Below are 19,370 nucleotides of genomic sequence, written 5' to 3' on the forward strand. Positions count from 1 at the left end.
CTACATACACACATATATGTGAGTTTCTGAGTATATGTTATGGTTATATACATCTATATGCAAACATATATATTTGCACATGTAACTTTTTTGGTTCCGAGGATGTGATTTAATTTGCTTTGGGACATTTTAGGATTAGGATTACAGATTGGCAAATTTATAATCTTAAAAGTTGTTTGAAACATTGAAAAGTTCTGCCTAGGGTCACATACCCATTGTGTGACAGAAGTAGGACTTGAATCCCGATTTTATGTGACCAGCTAACTAATCCACAAGCCATTCTGTTTCTTAATGTAGTCCAATTCCTTACAAAAGTTGACTATATTAATGGGCTGCATAGATGCTATGGTCAACATGGACAACAGCTTCCCTTTCACACTCTTAACTGCTTCCCTGAGCCTATTCATCCAGATGATCACTAGTACCAAAGGAAAGTTATTTTTCCACTACTTTATGGATCACTTCTCTGTATTGTCACATATGCCACTTTGTATATACACTTTCCTTCCTTCCTTCCTTCATTCGTTCCTTCCTTTCTCTTTTTCTTTTCTTTCCTTCCTCTTCCATATTCAAACAACACACACAATTTTCTATTATTTTCTATTTTTAATATACTTAATAAAATGTATGTCTCCCTGCTAATGCTCTAGTTGATAACAAATGACTTCCAGAGATTTTTGATTTTATATAGATTATCTTATTTTCATATAGTTATGATGAAAAACACTTTTCTTACTGTTACATGGGTCATTACTGATTATGGACTCCTACTTCTCCAAAAATAGATTTTATTGGAGTTTAATAGATAATGTAGTCCAGTCCAACATCAACTGTTGTTTTACAAAGAATCGTTTTGCATTAATGAACACTACAGTTTTGGATTCCTCACTCTAAAATGGGGATTAGAATAGTGCCAATATCCAGGATTGTTGAGAGAATAAAATGAGTCAACATGTTTAAAGTGCTCTGTCAATATTAAAGCACTATATATACAAACGCTAGCTCTTGTCACCACCACCATCATCATCATGAAAATTCCTATCAGATGGAATTCTGTACATTGGAAAAGTGATGAGGAGAAAACTCTTTTGTCTTCATGAATAAAGTTTTGGTAACCAAATATCTAAACCTTTTAGATGCAGCTACAAAATGAAGAAGTTTGACCAGATGACATAAATCTCACCCATCAAAACTTGTGAGGCAGTCCTCCTACTTTCAGCAGGTCATAGGAACATAGATTTAGCAGTGGAAGGGACCTCAGATGTCCCACTCCCTCTTTTTACCGATGGCAGATTACAGGTTAAGGATGAAGCATACATTATCAGACATGGTCAATGTACAGATGACATGTTATCCTCTTTGATAATGAGCGCTGTTCCTTGGTGGTGGTGGAGAAGGAAGTGGAGAGGACTATCCTTGAGGTATAACACTAACTAAAGTTAAAAAAATGAATAAAGAAAATTCTAAATTCTCTTTCCTTTCTCTCTTGCAGTTGTATCCCCAGTAGATTGTATGTTCCTTGAGATTAGGGGCTATTTTCATTTTTGTTTTTGTAATCCAGTGCTTTGCCCATAGTGGATATTTAATAGAATCAAAATAATTGAAGAATTATAGAATTTTAGAGTTGGAAGAGAACCTTTTCCATACATAAAAGGAAACCCTACTTTATGTGACAAGTGGTCATCTACTTTATGTGTTGAAGACTTCCAAATAGGGAGACCCCTCCCCTCGTTCCATTTCTAGACAGCTCATTCCACTTCTGGACAGGAAGTTTATCCGAAGATCAAGCCTAAATTCACTTCTTTTTATCTTCCACTCTCGATTTTGTCTTCTATGGCCAAACAATATAAACTTAATCCCTTCCTCACATGGTAACTTTTAAATTTTTGAAGCTAGATATCATGTCCTTCATGAGTCTTCTCATGAAGATACCTAGTTCCTCAAGCTATCATTGTGGGACATAGTCTAAAAAGGCTTTCACCTGCTTTGGATTCTCTTCAGCTCATTGGTATTTTTCTTAAAACGTGGAACCTAACTCTAGAGCACAAAACTCTAGAAAAATCTGAGGATAGCTGGCTGAATTGAAAAGAATATAGTTACAAGTAACTGATTTCACTTCCTATGTTTTAAGATATTTCAATATCTTAAATATCAATAACTGAAATAGTCCCTGGATTTGAAAAAGCAAGAGAATGAATTTTACCAGGAAGAAATGGTGAAAAGTCCTGAAGTAGCTAGGGAGTTGGACTAGCTTGCAATTTTAGCAAAATCATCCCTGACCTCCCTTTTTTCCAACTTATAACTCAAAAGGAAAACAAGAATCCATTTGGTAGGGCCAGGAATAAAACCCAATTTACAAGGCAGTCAAATCCTTCGTGGCCAGTCGGCAAGGTCTTGACGGTGGGAGAACCTTCCTCCCTCCCAATCTCCTTATTTGCAGAATAAGCAGAAAACAATTTAGGCTTAAAGAACACTTGTCAATTATCTGCAGATTTACATCCTGAACTCCAGAGCTAATGAATGAGATGCCTATAAAAGACACTTCACCAGAGCAGAGCCTGGGATGAGCAGAAGGTCCCACACTTCTTCTTGGAAGCAAGCAGGCTTGGAATCCAGGGGGAACGCATTTAAATGCTGAGACCCATCTGCCAAGAACACTCTGCCCCAGTCTGCTGAACAGAGACCCAGAGATTCCTGTTTGATGCTAGCTACATTCAGGACCCCAGTTATCTCTAGCTCTACTGAACCACATCTGATACATTCCCTTGCCACCCCACCTCTTGACAACTGCTTCCAACGGTATGTGTTCCCTGTGGCTCCCATCTCTCTCTAACTGAGTTTATTGTGTTTTGCACCAATGGGGTCTTGCAGCTTATAGGAAGAGAAAAAGACTGCAATAAAATCTGGAGCTCATTCAGTCTGTGATCAGCAAGTTCAAGGTTGGACTTGTGTATCAGGTGGGAATTTTCATGCTTATTGTTGAAAGGGCTATACTGTCTTTCTGGGGAGACACTGGGGACTGAGAAGGTCACTGGATCATAAGAAAAAGTTCCTCATATGACCTGGGCCATTCAGGAATTCTGATTTCAAATAGAGCACAATTTTTTTTTTCAGTTTCATTACATATATGTAAAAAATGCTAGGCTTGGAGGACTTCCAGGGAATCCTAATCATCTAGAAACTGGAGAAAGTCAAATGCATGTGCATCATATTCTCCAGGTGTGTTCAATCAATTCCTTCTTCATCCTTAGCTGAGCTGCTTCTAACTAACAAACCTATTAGCTCCAAATTTAACCAGACTGGGTTAGAGAGGATAATATCCGAGTCAGGATTAGAGAGAAAAAGTCAAGATTATCCTGGATAAACGACTTTGTTAAAACAGCTTCATGCATAAGGGATGCTAATTTCTTTCTCAAAAATAATTTTTTTAATGAACAAAAAAAATCAATTTTCTTTCTCTTTCTTCTCCTCCCATTGATTAAAAAGAAAAAAAAACAAATCCTTTTAACTAATCTTCACAGTGAAGCAGAACAAATTCCTGCATTGGTCATCTCCAAAAATCATACAACTGATTCTGTCTTGAGTTTATTATTTCTCTGTAGGAAGTGGGTAAGGGTGCTGGTTTTAACTATGAACTCAGGAGCAGATCTTTCAACTTTTAAAACTTTAAGGTATAAATTACCTTTTAAAGCTTTAAACTTTCGACTCTACAATGCTTTCTTCCACACTGAAAATATTATTTTTTTTTTGGTTGATTAAACTGCAAACAAAGTGCTCTCCAGTGATGATGGGGTTCTCTTCAGCTATAGTCCCACTCCCCAAATATAGGGACTCCCTCAGTTATATGTGAACTTTTCACACTGAGGAAAAGAATGTGCACATAGGAGAGTAGCCAAATCTACCTGCCAGAGCATCAAATGGGAACCTTGGAACATGGCTGCCTGGAGAAGTAGCTTTAATGAGTCATATGTCCTTCCCCTTAATTCCCTGTTTCTCTGTCCTACCTATCAAGGATAAATGCCTCTCTTAAAAGAGCTTACAAAAGAAGGCAGTTCTTCCTCAAGTGAAAGAATGGTCTATTTGCTACAAGCCAGCATAGATTCTAACTTACCTTTTGAGGTAGTCATACCCTGTATGTAGGAAAAGAAGTAAAGTAGGAGTAGGAAAGTAGGAAAAGCAGGAAAAGAAGGAAAAATCCTTGAAAAGAGGAAGTGTTTCTTGATGATAAAGGAATTACCATAATTTTACAACATATCTGTGAAATCCTCTTTGTCAATAAAACAAACACATGTCTCAAAGCGAGATTACTCTATTTTCAGGGAGCATGATATAGTGAGGAAGATAATGGAGTTGACAGATAGGGAAACAACTCTAGATGGATAAAATAATTTGCCCAAAGCCAAAAAGATGATAAATAGCAAAATCAGGGTTTGAACTCAAGTCAAGTTGTGTTAACTCTTTCAGATCATTAGTGTAACATTTTGTAAATTAGTACATTAAATGGGATTCTGATAGATTTGGCGAGTCAGCATTTTAAAATTTTCTGTCTCCTCCTACCCCTGGCTTTTCCTCCCTAGAATATTCATCCACTTTTGCTGGCAGCTAAGATCATTAAAGTTACATAGATTTAGTTAGAAGAGATCTTAAAGATCCGGGCAACTGTGGTGCATCGAATAGACTGACCTTGGAATCAGGAAGAGCTGAATTTAAATCCAGCCTCAGAAACTTCCTAGGTGTGTGACCTTGAGGGGGGTGTCATTTAATTTCTGTCTATGGACCAAAGATACATTGGGAAAGGAAATGGCAAAACTATTCTAGTATCTTTGCCAAAAAAATCCATTGGACAGAAGTCTACAAGATTGCAAAGAGTTGGACACAACTGAATAAAAATAAGACCAAGACCTCAATTTTCGAGATAAGAACACTAATGGTAAGAAATGCAAAGTAAATAGCCCAAGATTACAAGATAGTATAACTTTCTTATTTTGATCTGTAGACCTTTTTCAACCTCTTGATGGTGTTGCTGGAGCCTCTACTCTGGGTATTCATTAGGCAGGGATTTGTAATTTAGGGTCCTAAACTTGCTTTTGAAAAATATTTTGAAAACTATATTTCAATAAAATTGGTTTCCTCTGCAATTCTACAGATTTGCATTTAAAGACATTATTCTGATAATAGACTATTAGATTGTCAAAGTACTTCATGGCACAAAAAAAGCCAAGAACCTCTCCATTAGAGGTGGATATATTTTGTTTTGTTATCTTTCCCACAAAAACACTTATGAAGAGAAGAAAAGACCACAGATTTAGAACTGACTGGCTCTTAAAACTCAACTTCCTTTATTTTATGAATATGAAAACTGAGATCTGGAAAATTATGATGATTTGCCCAAAGACACATTAGTAGAAAGTTATAGAGATGAAATTCAAATCCATGTCCTCTATTCTAAAACTAGTAACCTTTCAAAAATACCATGTCTCTGCCAGAAACTCTAGAACCAGGATTTTATTTTTTGCCTTTTTTGAGTCCTTGGACTCCTATAGTAATCTGATGAAGCCTTCTTAGAACAATGTTTTTAAATGTGTACAGTAAAGTACACGGGATTACAAAGGAAACCAATGGCATTGAAATAAAGATGTAATTCCTCCCCATCTATGTTTAGGGAATCTATGAAATGGACACAGAAATGGAAGACCCCAAGTTGGAGTCAAAACTCAAGAGATTCTTCTTTCAAGTGGAGGTTTGACCTCTCAACTCTTCCATGAAAAATTCTATAAACTATCATGAATTCCTTGCTGTTTTGCTGCTATCTGGTGGTCAGCATCACCCAGGGACATAATGAGGGATTTTTGTCTCCAGTAGGGAAAAAAATCATTAGAACTTTCCTATTTCCCCTTTCACTTTGATATTTGCTACCTCTATTCAATATCCCATATAAACTTTTTTTGGGGGGCTACCAAGTACCAACCACTACCAGATTAGCGTTACTCATTCACTCAACAAGCACTTATTAAGTGTTCACTTCCTATAAACCCAGTTGTTATATACTAATAATACTAGACTGAGAGTAAAAAAACTTGGGTTCAGGTCCCATCTTAGTTGCTGTATGATCTTGGAAAAGTAGTTTTTTTCCTCTGTTTCTCAGTTCCTCATTTTAAAGGAGGGATTTGGGTTAATAGATATTAATTAATCACTTTATATAGCGAGGTGGTGGGAGATTTACAAAGAGTAGATAAGACAAGGTCTCTGCCCTCATACATTTATTTATTTTTTAATTAAATTTAAAAATTCCAATTAATAAAAATCCATTTTCTCTTCCTCTCACTGAGGAAAAAGCAAACAAAAAACCAAGTAAGGATAGTCAAGCAAAACTAATTCCTGCCTTAGTTATGTCCAAAAAACATGTCTTGATCTGCACGCAGAGATTATCACCTCTCTGTTAGGGGGTGAGAATCATGTTTCATCCTGATGCCTCTAGTATCACGGTTGGTCATTATGTTGAAGAGAGTTTTTAAGTATTAGGTAATTTTAGAGAAGAAAGACTGCCATTAAAATTCATTGAAAAAAAAAACATTTTGTGCAAAGTATTTCCAGGAAGTTCTCAGTGCACAGGAAAGTCTGTCACAGCAATAGCAATTATAATGATCAGAGATGAAATTGAAATAGTATTATAAAGATTTCAAGTACGGTTCCTCTCTATTTTACTTGATCTTTATAATAATTGGTTTAAGGTGGGTCCTGCAGGAATTTTTTTTCAGTTGAGCAAAAGGAGGGTCAAAAGTTAAGTGACATAGCCAATTAAGTGTCAGAATCTGCCCTCAATGAGTACATAGTCTAATGGGAATGGTGGGAGTAGTAGAAAAATGCAGATAGCAATAATACACAATAACATATGATAAATGTCTTGGTAACTTTTAGATATATTTACTGATGTATATATCTTATGTTTTTGAGTCATTTCAGTTTTGTCTGACTTTGAGAACACATTTGGGGTTTTCTTGGCAAAGATACTGAATGGACTTCCCATTTCCCTCTTCAGCTCATTTTACAGATGAGGAAACTGAGGCAAACAGTGACTTGCTCAGGATTGCACAGCTAGCAGCTTAGGCTGAATTTGAACTCGGCCTTCCTCACTCTAGAGTTGGCCCTCTATCCAGTGCACCACTTAGCCGACCTGATATATATTTTACCCTTTATTAGATTATATACTGATTGAGGGCACAGGAACTGTCTTTACACTGCAAGACACATTTAATTCATTTAATTTACTATTTTGATGGTTCCACAAAAATTTTTGAATATTGTTCACAATACTTTTGAACATATTCAGTAAAACTTCCTAGTTTATATTTATGAATTAGTTTGTTCACTAATGAAAGACTGATACCTTTCATGCTATAGTTTATCTTTAAGACTGTTTCACAAAAGTCCAAAGCTTTCTTCCACCAAGCCAAGTAAGACAAAAAACCAGGAGGGTGATGGGACACGAGTTCCTGGCTGAAGCTCGGCTTCAGCAAACGCCAGCTCCTGCTTGGGGCTTATACATCCTCAAACCTCAGGGAGGCATGAATCAGTTGCCAGCAGCCAATGGGCTTATGGGCATTCATAACCAGACCAGGTGCTGATCCATCAAAGCTAATTAGCAGCCTGTGGGCCTGGAGTTAGTTGGAAAAGGAAAGGTTTTAACCATTTCTTTGACAGACTCTGTACCTAAAAAAAGCATCTGTCTGCAAAAGGTGATGCTGAAGGAAGATACAAAACTTATCCTCTTTTCTTTCTTTCTCCTCTGTCTGTCTGTGTCTGTCTCTCCTTCCCTCCTCCCTTTCCCCTTCCTATCTTCTCTATCCTTCATTTTCTTTCCCTTTCTGCCTCTTCTTTTCTCCCTCTTTTTTCTTCCTTTCCTTATACCTTTCCCCTTTCCTCCCTCCCTCCCTCCCTCCCTCTCTCTCTGTCTCTCTCTCTCTCTCTCTCTCTCTCTTCTCTCTCTCTCTCTCTCTCTCTCTCTCTCCCTCCCTCCCTCCCTCCCTTTGTCCCTCTCTCTTTCTCTGTGTCTCTGTCTCTGTCTCTCTCTCGCTCTCGCTCTCCCCCTTTGTCCCTCTCTCTTTCTCTCTGTCTCTCTCTCTCTCTCATGCACAGAAGTCCCCAAAGAAAGCAGATTAAAAGGCAAATGCAAGTTTCTCTTATTAGGAAAAGAGCAAAAATTCACCAGAAAGGAAGGATAACTTTGGTGTTTTAGCAGATGCTGAAAAGACTAAGTATGGAGTAAGAGGATTTAATTCCTCCAGGGCAGGGACTAGTGTGTCTACTCAGAATCTGCTAACCCCTATTATTCTCAGTACAAAGCCGGGCACACAGCAGGCACACAATACATGTTTGCTTTTCATGATAATAGTGCTTAATGTATTAAAAACGAGACAGAGCCTCCATGGAAAAAAATACAATACAGAATCATGAAGGAGCAAGATAAAATAGCTGCTAGAAATCCTAAATGAATTCATAGCACTGGGGGCCCTGGGAGAACAGCTTGGGAAGTGTAAGCTACAAAGTGACTCTTCTAGGAACGTCCATAAAAGAAAGATTTGACAGTTTGGGGAAATGGAGAGCTTAGCTTTAAAGAGAAGAGCGCTAGAAGAGGGAGTCATTGCTGTAGAAGGTAAAGAGCACAGCTTCGGAAGATCCCGTTCAAACATGTCAACTTGGGTCTCAGATACAGATTGCCTAGGTGACCTGGGACAAGACATTTCAGAGTCTTGTACCTCAGTTTCCTCATCTGTTAAAATTAGATCAGAACAGCTTAACCTCTTTTGTGACTTTGACTTTTTTGGCAGTCACTTTGGCGAAACCTACACGTATCGTTTCAGAATCATATTTTTAAATGTATAAAACAAAATGCAAAAGATACAAAAGAAAACCAATGCAATTGAAATACAATTGTAGAAAACATTGAAAACAACAGGTTCCTGAATCCCAGGATCTCCCTTCTAGCTCCAGAGCTATGATCTTATGATTGCTTCAGAAAACACAAACTCATTTAGAGGTTACTGGGATAATTGTAAAAAGAAGTGGTATTTGGGGAGCACTTTTTTAAAATTGCAAAGTGCTTTCCACAAATTATATTATTTGAATCACACAACAGCCCTGAGATGTAGGTATCAAGAGAATTACTTATTTCCTATTTTACAAGGGAGAAAATTGAAGCACAGGAGATATAACACGCAAAGAAAGCTGAAAGTGGAGGCAGGGCAGCTGGGGGGGGGGGTTTGAATTCTCACATCTCTGCAACCTGTCTCACGTGGAGAGAGCCATTTAACCTTTTTCTCAGGTTTTTCTTTGCAGACTTCTTCTCATTCTCTGTTTTCTCATCCATAAAAGCAGCCAAGACAATGGGACCAACTATCTGATATTAGCTACTTCCAATATCTTCCAATATCCAATATTCAGCTACATCTTCAAGGTTATACGATTAGTAAATGTCTCACACAACTAAAAGTATCAGAAGCAGTCTCTGGATTCAGCCTTTCCTAATTCCGAGTGTGATTCTTCTTGAGAGTCAAAACCCACAAAACAGTCATTCAATCCACAAGCATTTATGATTATCTACTATGTGTCACAAAAATCTACTAAGCTTTGATAGTAATAATTAACTAGATGGTGCAAAGATTAGAGAAAGATGTGTCTTATCTTTACCAGTCCAAATCTGGCTTCAGATACTTCCTACCCTTGTAACCCTGAGCAAGTCACTTAACCCTGTTTGCCTCAGTTTCCTCATCTGTAAAATGGGCTAGAGAAGGAAATGTCAAACCTCTCTGATATCTTTTCCAAGAAAACCCCAAATGGGGTCATGAAGACTCAGACACAAGTAACTCAACAACAATATTGTAGTTCAAATTTTCTAAGACTCTTGACACATACTATCTCACTTGTAAGTATCAGAGATTCATAGCTTTATTTTCATCTTAAAATTAAATTGTTTTTAATTATTAAGGATTTACTTTCTCCTGTTTCTGCCCTCTGGGAAGAAAAACAAGCACTTTATAACAGATATGTATAGTTAAGCAAAACAAATTCCCATATTGCCCATGTCCAGAAAGACCTCAGACGCCATCAAATTCAAATCCCTCATTTTAGAGAAGCAAAAATTGAGACCCAAGTTGACATAAATATCAAATACAGGAAGATTCAAACTGGGTATTCTGCCAAGAGATCCAGCACAAATTTTTTTACTTCCGCCTGTTGCCTCAGTTTCCCCCCTGAAACCCCGTGAGGTAGGGTACAACAAGCATTATTATCACTATTTCTACTTGAAGAGAATTACGTGGCTTGCCCAGAATCACAGAGATAGTAAGTATTTAAGGTGGGATTTCAACCAGCCATTAAGCCAAGCTTAATTAACAAAGCATCGTGCAACCTAACAGAAGGTATCAAGGATGCTCTTCCAGCTTGTTAGAAATCATGGCAAATAACCCATCTGAAAAGTAGCTTTAATGAGGACAATCAAAGCTAAGAATAATATAGTTAGTGTGTTTTGTGTTTCTGAGCATGGATCTGTGAGGGTGAGCCATATCAGTCGAGGCTGCCAAGGTGTACCAAGCAAGGGGCGTTTCTCTCCCACGGAGTCAGGGCAGAAGTGGCGAAGAGTGATAAGGTGGGATTCTGGCAGAAGGATCCCACTTTGGAGCACGGAGGTGACATTCTGTGGGGGTGTCGGCACGGACTCTCAACATATGGAGCAGTGAGGAGGGGCCCTAGGATTTCAATGATTCCCCCTATCATCACCATCTGGAGGAAAGAAAGCCGGCTTTGGCAGCTCGGGTGATGTCTTACTGATAAACTTTGCATCAGAGGCAAGATGGCTTGGACGGCTTGCTAGGAAACTGCCTTCTTGGGCTGGGGGGAAGGTTGGTTCAAATGCAATCTCATGATAGTGTGAGCAACTGTCTTCATTAACTGTTCAATCTCCCTGATGGAAAGTAAAGGTAATTATCCGAGGATCCCTTCTGCTCTGAAGAAAGTATTGGAAGACGGGCAGCTAGATGGTATGGTGGATAGAGCACCAATCCTGAAATCAGGAGGACCTGAGTTCAATTGTGAAATCAGACACTTAACACTGATTAGCTGTGACCCTAGGCAAGTCATTTGATCCCAATTGTTTCCAAAAAATGACAAAACAAAAAATATTGAAAGACCCTCAAGTAGACCTGACTTGTGAATCAATTGGTTTTAACAGCACCTTTGGGAGATGTGCATTTGGCTGGACCACCCAAAGGCACCAGTGGAGTTTATTCCACAGTATGTGCAATATCACAGTTACTATGATAATGATGATCTTCACATCCCCCATACCTCAAAATCCTACTCTTTCTTGAAGACTCAGCTCAGGGACCACTTTCTTCATGATTTCCTTTAAATTAAAATGTTATCTCCTTCAAATTTCATAGGAAGGTAGATTTAGAACTGGGAGTTTACTGGGATATTGAGTCCATCTTTCTTATTTTATAGATAAGGAAACTGAGGCATAAGTGACTTTGCTGGACTATCTCCCTGCCCCCTTTGCAGCCTATCTTATGTCATACTTCATAGGCTTTTATAGACAGGGATAGGGATTACACCTGGAATTTTATTTAATTTGATTTTGAACCACAGCAGAATGTCAACTGATTACAATAACGTATGGCCTACTTAATTTCCTAGCACTTCCCATGATAGACTGGAGGTGTGATATCAATGAGAACTTCCAGATGAGGAAAGCACCTCTACCAAATGCAGGTTAGCACCTTTTCTGAAATTTATAATCTTAGAATTTCCTGGGGGACAATGAGAGGTTAAGTTACTTGCCCAGAATTACAGAGTTCATGTGCCTCAGAGGCAGCACTTGAACTCAAGTCTGCCTGGTCTAAGGGTAAAACCCTATTCCTTCTGCCCCTCAGGATTATAGAATAATCAATATCTTAACAAAATAAACAATCATATGTATAGATATTTATGGAGCTGGAAGGAATTATAAAAGCTACCTACTCCCACATATGCACATGGAGGAGAAACTGATTAATTGACATGATATGAAGTGACTGGTCTAAAGTCACACAATCAATCATCAATAATCATTAATTGAGCAATTATTCACTAGACATTGGAGATAAAAAAGTGAAACAGTTTTGACCCTCTGGAGTTTATAGTTTAGTGGGAGTTGACATATAGAGGCATATAGGAAAAATAATAAAAGAAATTACAAGGTAAAATTTTTTGGAGGGGAAGAAAGCACTAGTAGGTTGGGGGACATAGTTGGGATTAGGAAAGGCTGAGCATCCATGATAGGGCATAATGTCCACTAGATTTAGAATTCAAGGACATTGTTTTAGTGTCATTCATTGCCTATATGATCTTGGCCAAATCATTAAAAAAAACTTCTGGGTTTTAGTTTCCTCCTCTGTCAAACAAGGAGGTTGGACTTAGTGACATTTAAGCTCCCTGTCAGCTCTAAATTTATGTTTCTATGAAATTTGAAGGAGATAACACTTTCATTCAGGGAAAAAAATTGGGGAAGGAACTCTAAGATCCCTTCCAGAACCAAATCTTTAAGTCTATAATCCAAAAGACCCACAATTCTCCTCAGAAGTCTGGAATGAAGCGCCATAGATTTAGAACCACAAGGAATAGCAAATATGGAATACAGAATCCTGAAGTGGGCAGAATCAGGAGCATCACTGAAATGAAATCAAAGAACATTTCCATTAAACTCATCTCACTCTGGCACATCTGTCAGGAAAGTAAGGTTTTCAATTTTGACAGTCTTATGGAAGAAATGGAGGAAAAAAGAATGTCACAAAGGGGCAGCAATATTTCTGGATTAATTCTAAATAGGAAGAGATGATTTCAAGTAATAATAGAGAAAATTGAAATTAAAGACAAGAAATGAATGTAGATGAACTGATAATCTAATTCAATCATCTTATTTTACAACGACTTGGAGAAGCTGATTTCCTGAAGGCCATACTATGCAGATAAAGCAGTGGTGGGATCCAAACCCAAGACCTTTGACTCGAAATCTAGGATCTTCCCATAATACCATGTTATTTCCTCTATACCATAGCATGGATAACTGAGCTGTCATTTCAGAAACTGCTCTGACTATATCCACCAATGACTCTTCTTTTGTATCTTTATAATAAACCATGAGTCATTCTTTAACAGTAAGACTAGTAATCTCTCCCTGAACCTCTTAATTAGAACCCAAGCACGGACTGTCTTGTTCATCAAATCAAAACAGCATCCTATTCAGTCTAGGCTGCATCAGTGGGTACCATGTTTCACACTCAATGGCAGAAGGTTAATAGTGTTGATAAAAGTAAAATTAGTCTCTGGGATCATTATATCCTGACTCCAGACCTAGAAAGGGCTTTAAAGGCCGTATAGCTCATCCCCCTTACTTTCCAGATGAAGCAACTGAGTCTTAGAGAATTTAAGTTTCTCTCCTTCTTGGTTCCTCCATGCTTTCCCCTCCCTAATTTAAAGGTGTTATAGTAAGTGTTTGCCAAGTGTTCTGCAGTCTAGACAGAGTGTTACATTATTCAAGGATAATAAAAGCCACAATCAAAATTTATAGAAGGAAATGAATCATGGATATACTGTTAACCATAGAAAATACTCTGTGGTTCAAGGGGAGTGGTCAACTCTGCTCATTCATGATGATGTCATCAAAAGCTAAACAAATATGGAAGTGGGCAGAATTGGGAAGGTCACTGAAACGTAATCAAAGAACGTCTCCATTGTACTCAGCTCACTACTGAGCACTTATATTTATCAGAGGAGAAGGCTTTCAATTTTGACAGTCACGTTGAAGGAATAGAAATAAAAGGAATATCACAAAGAGGCAGCAATACTTCTGGATCAGTTCTAAACAGGAGGAGATGATTTCAAATTGTAATAGGGAAAATTGATGTTAAACTCATGGGATATTTGGGGAAAAAATAACGTGAATGTATGATAAATTGGGCTGGGAAGATCCTGTTACAGCCTTTCTGGAAGTGAGAAGCAGCCATGGCTTAGTGAATGAGAGCTCACTTTAGTATCAGGATCTGGGTTCAAGTTCCTCCTCTGACATGGACCCATTGCATGACCCTGTACAAGCCTCCTAATCTCTTAATATTGCAGGAAGCTCTCTAAGTGTGTGTTTTCAGAGGAGGTACTGATCTGCCCTGGTGGGGAGAATTCCCCAATGAAATCATAGAAAAAACAGCATTTTATTAAGCATGAAAGCTGCCATGTTGGATAGGAATGATGCAAGCTCATTTCTGAAATTATGTAAGGAAAGTAAAAAAAAAAACCATTAATGTCCTTTGACTTGGAGGATATACTTCTAGACGTTATACGCTAAAAGAGTTAAGAATGCATAGAAAAGGCATCGCTCTGTCTCTGTCTCTTTCTTTCTCTCTCTTTTTCTCTTTCTTTTTCTCTCTCTTTCTCTCTTGGTCTCTCTCATATACCGCCCCCCCCCCAATATCCATAGGAGTATTGTATGAAGTTATAAAGAAGTACATATAAAGGGGATGCCCGTTGATTGAAGAGTAGCTAAGTAAATGGTGACATATGAATATTTCTGAACCATCATAAATGATGAATAAGAAAAATACAGCAAAATATTGGAAGATGTTTACAAATTGAGATGTGGTTTGCCATCCTAAAAATAAAATATAGAATGCTTGCAATAATACAAATGAAAAGAACAACAAAGTGAAGCCAAACATTTAAAAATTATGATGATCCTATGAGGTAGGTAGCACAAGTTCTCCTTCCTCCTTTCCCCCATTTCACAGAGGAAGAAATTGAGGTTCATGGAAGAAATGAGTGAATGGAGGGAATTTGGAGAAACCTGGGGAGGCTCAATAGAAGTGATGGAGGGGGAAAGTGAGAAGAACTGAAAGCAAATATTGACCCTCGTAACCTCTCTGACTTGGTGTAGAGTTCTGGTGCTGAGTCAGGAAAACTCATCTTCCTGATTTCAAATCTCGCCTCAGATACTCCTTAGCTGTGCGATCCAGGGCAAATTGGCTAATCCCATTTGCCTCAATTTCCTCATATGTAAAGTGAACTGGAAAAGGAAACAGGAAACCATTCCAGAATCTTAGCCAAGGAAACCTAAATGAAATCATGAGGAGGTGTACACGACTGAAATGAATGAACAATAAAAAAGATGTGGAGTTGGACAAGATGGCTTTGAAGGTCCCTTTCAGTTATATATCTATGGTACTATAATTCTTTAAGTCATTTTAAACTAATAATTGGTAATTTTCTAATAATTAGTAATTTAAAAAGGGTCATGAAGAGTTGGACATGACTGAAACACAACTGAATACTTCCCTAATCTTGGGCAAATCCCAGCCTCTTTTAGCATCAATATCCATGTCTGTAAAATGGGCAACTTGAACTATATGGTCTTTGAGATCTCTTTTAGTTCTAGGTCTAATTAATATATCTAATGATATAATAATACAAGCAAAAACAACTCCTAAATAATGCTGAATGTGGATTAATTGCAATAACTAATCAGTGTCATGGAGGGATTGGTTATTGTAATTAATCTGCATCCAGCAGTAGAGCAATGGGAAACTATAAGGTGTAGGTCGTTACTGATTACTTTGTAAGTTCTTTCTTTGTACAAGGGTAGGTTCAGTTTTTATTGGGAAAGGCTGATTGTTTAAAAAATGAAAGATATAAACATCTAATCAAAATAATCAATCAAAATGGGATAGAGGCTTCTTGCATGAGGCTGCTAGTCCATTAAATTATGTATGATACAGTGGAAATTCCTGGCTACGAAATCAGAAGATAACTCTAGCTTCTGATCCTTATCACTTGTGTGACTTTGGTTGGGTAAATTCAGTTTTACCTCTTTGGGATTCAGGATCCTTGTTTCTAAAGTAGACTAGCTGAGTTAGAGCCTGGGTTTCTGAAGCCCCTTCTATCTCTAGGCAGTTGGGTCTATGATGTTGTCACTGGAGTCCCACGTCTTGAAACTATGATTTCCCTTACATTGTATTTCCTCTCAAAAGGCAATTCCTTATTGCAATTTGATATTGTCCTTGCTCTATGATATTTCACTTCATCGATGGGATTAATTTTTCCTTGGTCCAGAATTGTGATTTACTGAACTTTCAGTATAGAATTTTTCTCTTCAAGGATATAGCTCAGCAACTCATCATTTTAGAGAGTATATTGGAGGCCATTGAAAGGTTGTGAGTTGTGTGGGGTCACACAGCCAAAATGGGCAGAGACAAGACTTGAAGTCATATCTTCCTCCCTCGAAGATTGGCCTTTTACCCACTGCACAATATTGCCTCCTTTTTCCTTGGGATAAACCTTCTGTTAATAAAAAAAATTCCCCAAGTGTTATATTAACAGCACTAATGTAAATTCTAGCAACATTTTGAAGATTAAAATGTAAATTTAAGCATCTTTGAACATAATTAAAATGTAGACTGGCTCACATGGAGGTATTTTCTCAATTGAATATCTGTCTTAAAGAATATTGTAGCAGCATGCATATTCAGTATTGAACTTGGCAGGTTCTTGAGAGTTGCAGATAAAGATCATATTTTGATCATTGCAGAAAAAAGGGGATAGAAGAAAATCACTAATGATATCTCCAGCATATTGGGTAAAATTTTGTGGATGGGAAAGCTGTAACTTCCACCAAGAAAGAATTATAAAGGAAATTTAGGAATGAGTAGATTCAATAGGATGGAAAGGGAATAGAATCAATGATTCTTATGGGACTGTTCCTGTCTTTGCCTCTCTATCCTCATACATCATCCCTGGGTCAGAGTAGATGGTTAATATTTGTTGATGAATTGGTTGATGCTGGTGGCTTAAATTTCCACTTTGGATGTCAAGTTCTAAAGAATTAAGTTGAGGATTACCCACAGGATACCAGAAAGGAGCACAGTAAGTATGAGAAGATGCAGCAGATCTCCAAAGAAATTACTTGAGAAGAAAAGGGCAGCATCAGAGAAATGGGGAATGAAAAAAGAGTTTGGGTTGATTATGTGACTAGAGCAAGGGACAACCAAAAGCCAGACCATTTGCTTTTTCCTGGTATTATAAACTCATGGACCTAGAAATTGAAGGGACCTTAAGAGTCTGTCTATTCCAAACCCTTCAGTTGATAGATGATAAAATTGAGATCTTGGGCTAGATCACATAGGTCCTAGATCTATGTTCCAATGTCGGTTGATTGTTTTCCTTCATGCTAAAAGAGCACCAAAATGACGTGGATGTCAGGATTGCACTATAGTGTATCTGACTGTGGCTGATCAGACCAAGATGAGCTTGAAGGCTCTATCATGGCTGAAGAACAAGTAGATCACATGAACATTTGGAATGGAGATGTCCTTAATTTGGACATCTCACATTCCCTTTGTACTAATGCAATTCTGCTTTGTTAATAGAGCATAATACTTCCTTTAGAGACATCATGCTGGGCAATATTGCATCAGGTCTTCTATGTCTCACAACTGAATCCAAAGTTCTTCAGATGAACATAAATAAAGTATATAAAATGGAGTAGAATTTAAACTCAGGCCCTTAGGCTCCAAAAACATTGTTCTTTCCACTGTACTTCCACTCCTTGGAATATCACAAAAATTCCCCCAGCACAATGACTACTCCCACCCACCATGGAGAACATAAGAAAGACCATGGATCAAAGTAATAATGATGGACTAGCCTGGATGAGATCTGATCTGTATTATAGAAGGAATGTCCATACTTGTGAGTTTTCAGTTTATTGAAGTATTGGAGTACCATGCTCACTTTCTGAACTACATATAATATTCTGACTTTAGATATTTATTTTCCACTTGTTCTTTTTAGTCTTATCTGACTCTCCTTGGCAAAGATACTAAAGTGGTTTGCCATTTCCTTCTGCAGTATTTTACAGATGAGTAAACCGAGGTAAAAAGGATAAAGTGACTTAATCAGGGCCACACAGATGTGCTTGAGGCTAGATGAATCTTCCTGACTCTAGGTCCATCACTCTATTCATTATGTTACCTAGCTGTCCACTTTTAGATGGTACTGATGACTAATTGCTAAATTTAGTTTTTTATGGTTCAGAACTGTATTTCCTTTGAGTTTGAGTTTGGAAGTTACCTTTGCCATGTTTTCCCAGAGTTCTGAGGAGAGTGTCAGGGAGAAAACTCTCTTGGCACTTTTTTATCAAGTTAAAGAATCATAGTCACTAGATAAGAGTTTCTAAGAACAGTGAGAGACTGTGAGCTTCTCTAGAGCTGGGGCTGTTTTTGCTTTTCTTTGTATCCCTCAAGCTTAGCTCAGTGTCTGAAAAATAACAGTAATTAATAAATAACAGTTGACTGACTAATTGGGCACCACCTCAGACATCCTGGGAAATATTTTAAATCCCCTTTAAATAGAAAAAGAATGTGCTAAGGGAGATATAATGGAAGAATTTAATTCAACCAACAGCTAATAACTGTATGACCCTGGGCTGGTCACTCAAGTTTCCTTAAATATGAGATAAAGGGGTTGGACTAGATTAAATCTATTCTTAATACTTTTGTAAGCTTACCTATGGTAAGCTATTTTCTTCTTTTTTAAAAAAAATTTTCTTTCTTTTATTCTTTTTTTGTTATCTTCATATACAAAAGGAAATGTATGGAAGTGTTTTACATGATTGCACCTGTATAACCTATGTATAAGATGGAGGGAGGCATAGAATTTAGAACTCAAATTTCTTTTTTCATTTTCAATAGAATTTTGTTTTCTAAATGCATGTAAAGATAGTTTTCTTTCTTTTTTTTAAATAACTTTTTATTGACAGAACCCATGCCAGGGTAATTTTTTACAGCATTATCCCTTGCACTCACTTCTGTTCCGAGTTTTCCCCTCCCTCCTTCCACCCCCTCCCCCAGATGGCAAGCAGTCCTTTACATGTTAAATAGGTTACAGTATATCCTAGACACAATATATGTTTGCAGAACCGAACAGTTCTCTTGCTGCACAGGGAGAATTGGATTCAGAAGGTATAAATAACCCGGGAAGAAAAATGCAAATGCAAATAATTTACATTCATTTCCCAGTGTTCTTTCTCTGGGTGTAGCTGCTTCTGTCCATCCTTGATCAATTGAAACTGAAATAGTTCTCTTTATCGAAGAGATCCACTTCCATCAGAATACATCCTCATACAATATTGTTGTTGAGGTATATAATGATCTCCTGGTTCTGCTCATTTCACTCAGCATCAGTTCATGTAAGTCTCGCCAGTCCTCTCTGTATTCATCCTGCTGGTCATTTCTTACAGAACAATAATATTCCATAACGTTCATATAATGGTAAGCTATTTTCTTTCTCAAAGC

At 37.6% G+C, this 19,370-nt stretch overlaps 1 protein-coding gene across 5 annotated transcripts in view; it reads right to left on the bottom strand.

Moving 5' to 3' along the window:
• ANKS1B (ankyrin repeat and sterile alpha motif domain containing 1B) overlaps positions 1–19,370 on the bottom strand; it is a 1,349,660-nt gene that overhangs the window by 200,736 nt on the left and 1,129,554 nt on the right. The window lies entirely within an intron of this gene.

This window comes from Antechinus flavipes, chromosome 5, assembly GCF_016432865.1.
Source record: "Antechinus flavipes isolate AdamAnt ecotype Samford, QLD, Australia chromosome 5, AdamAnt_v2, whole genome shotgun sequence".
NCBI classification, from domain to species: Eukaryota; Metazoa; Chordata; class Mammalia; order Dasyuromorphia; family Dasyuridae; genus Antechinus; species Antechinus flavipes.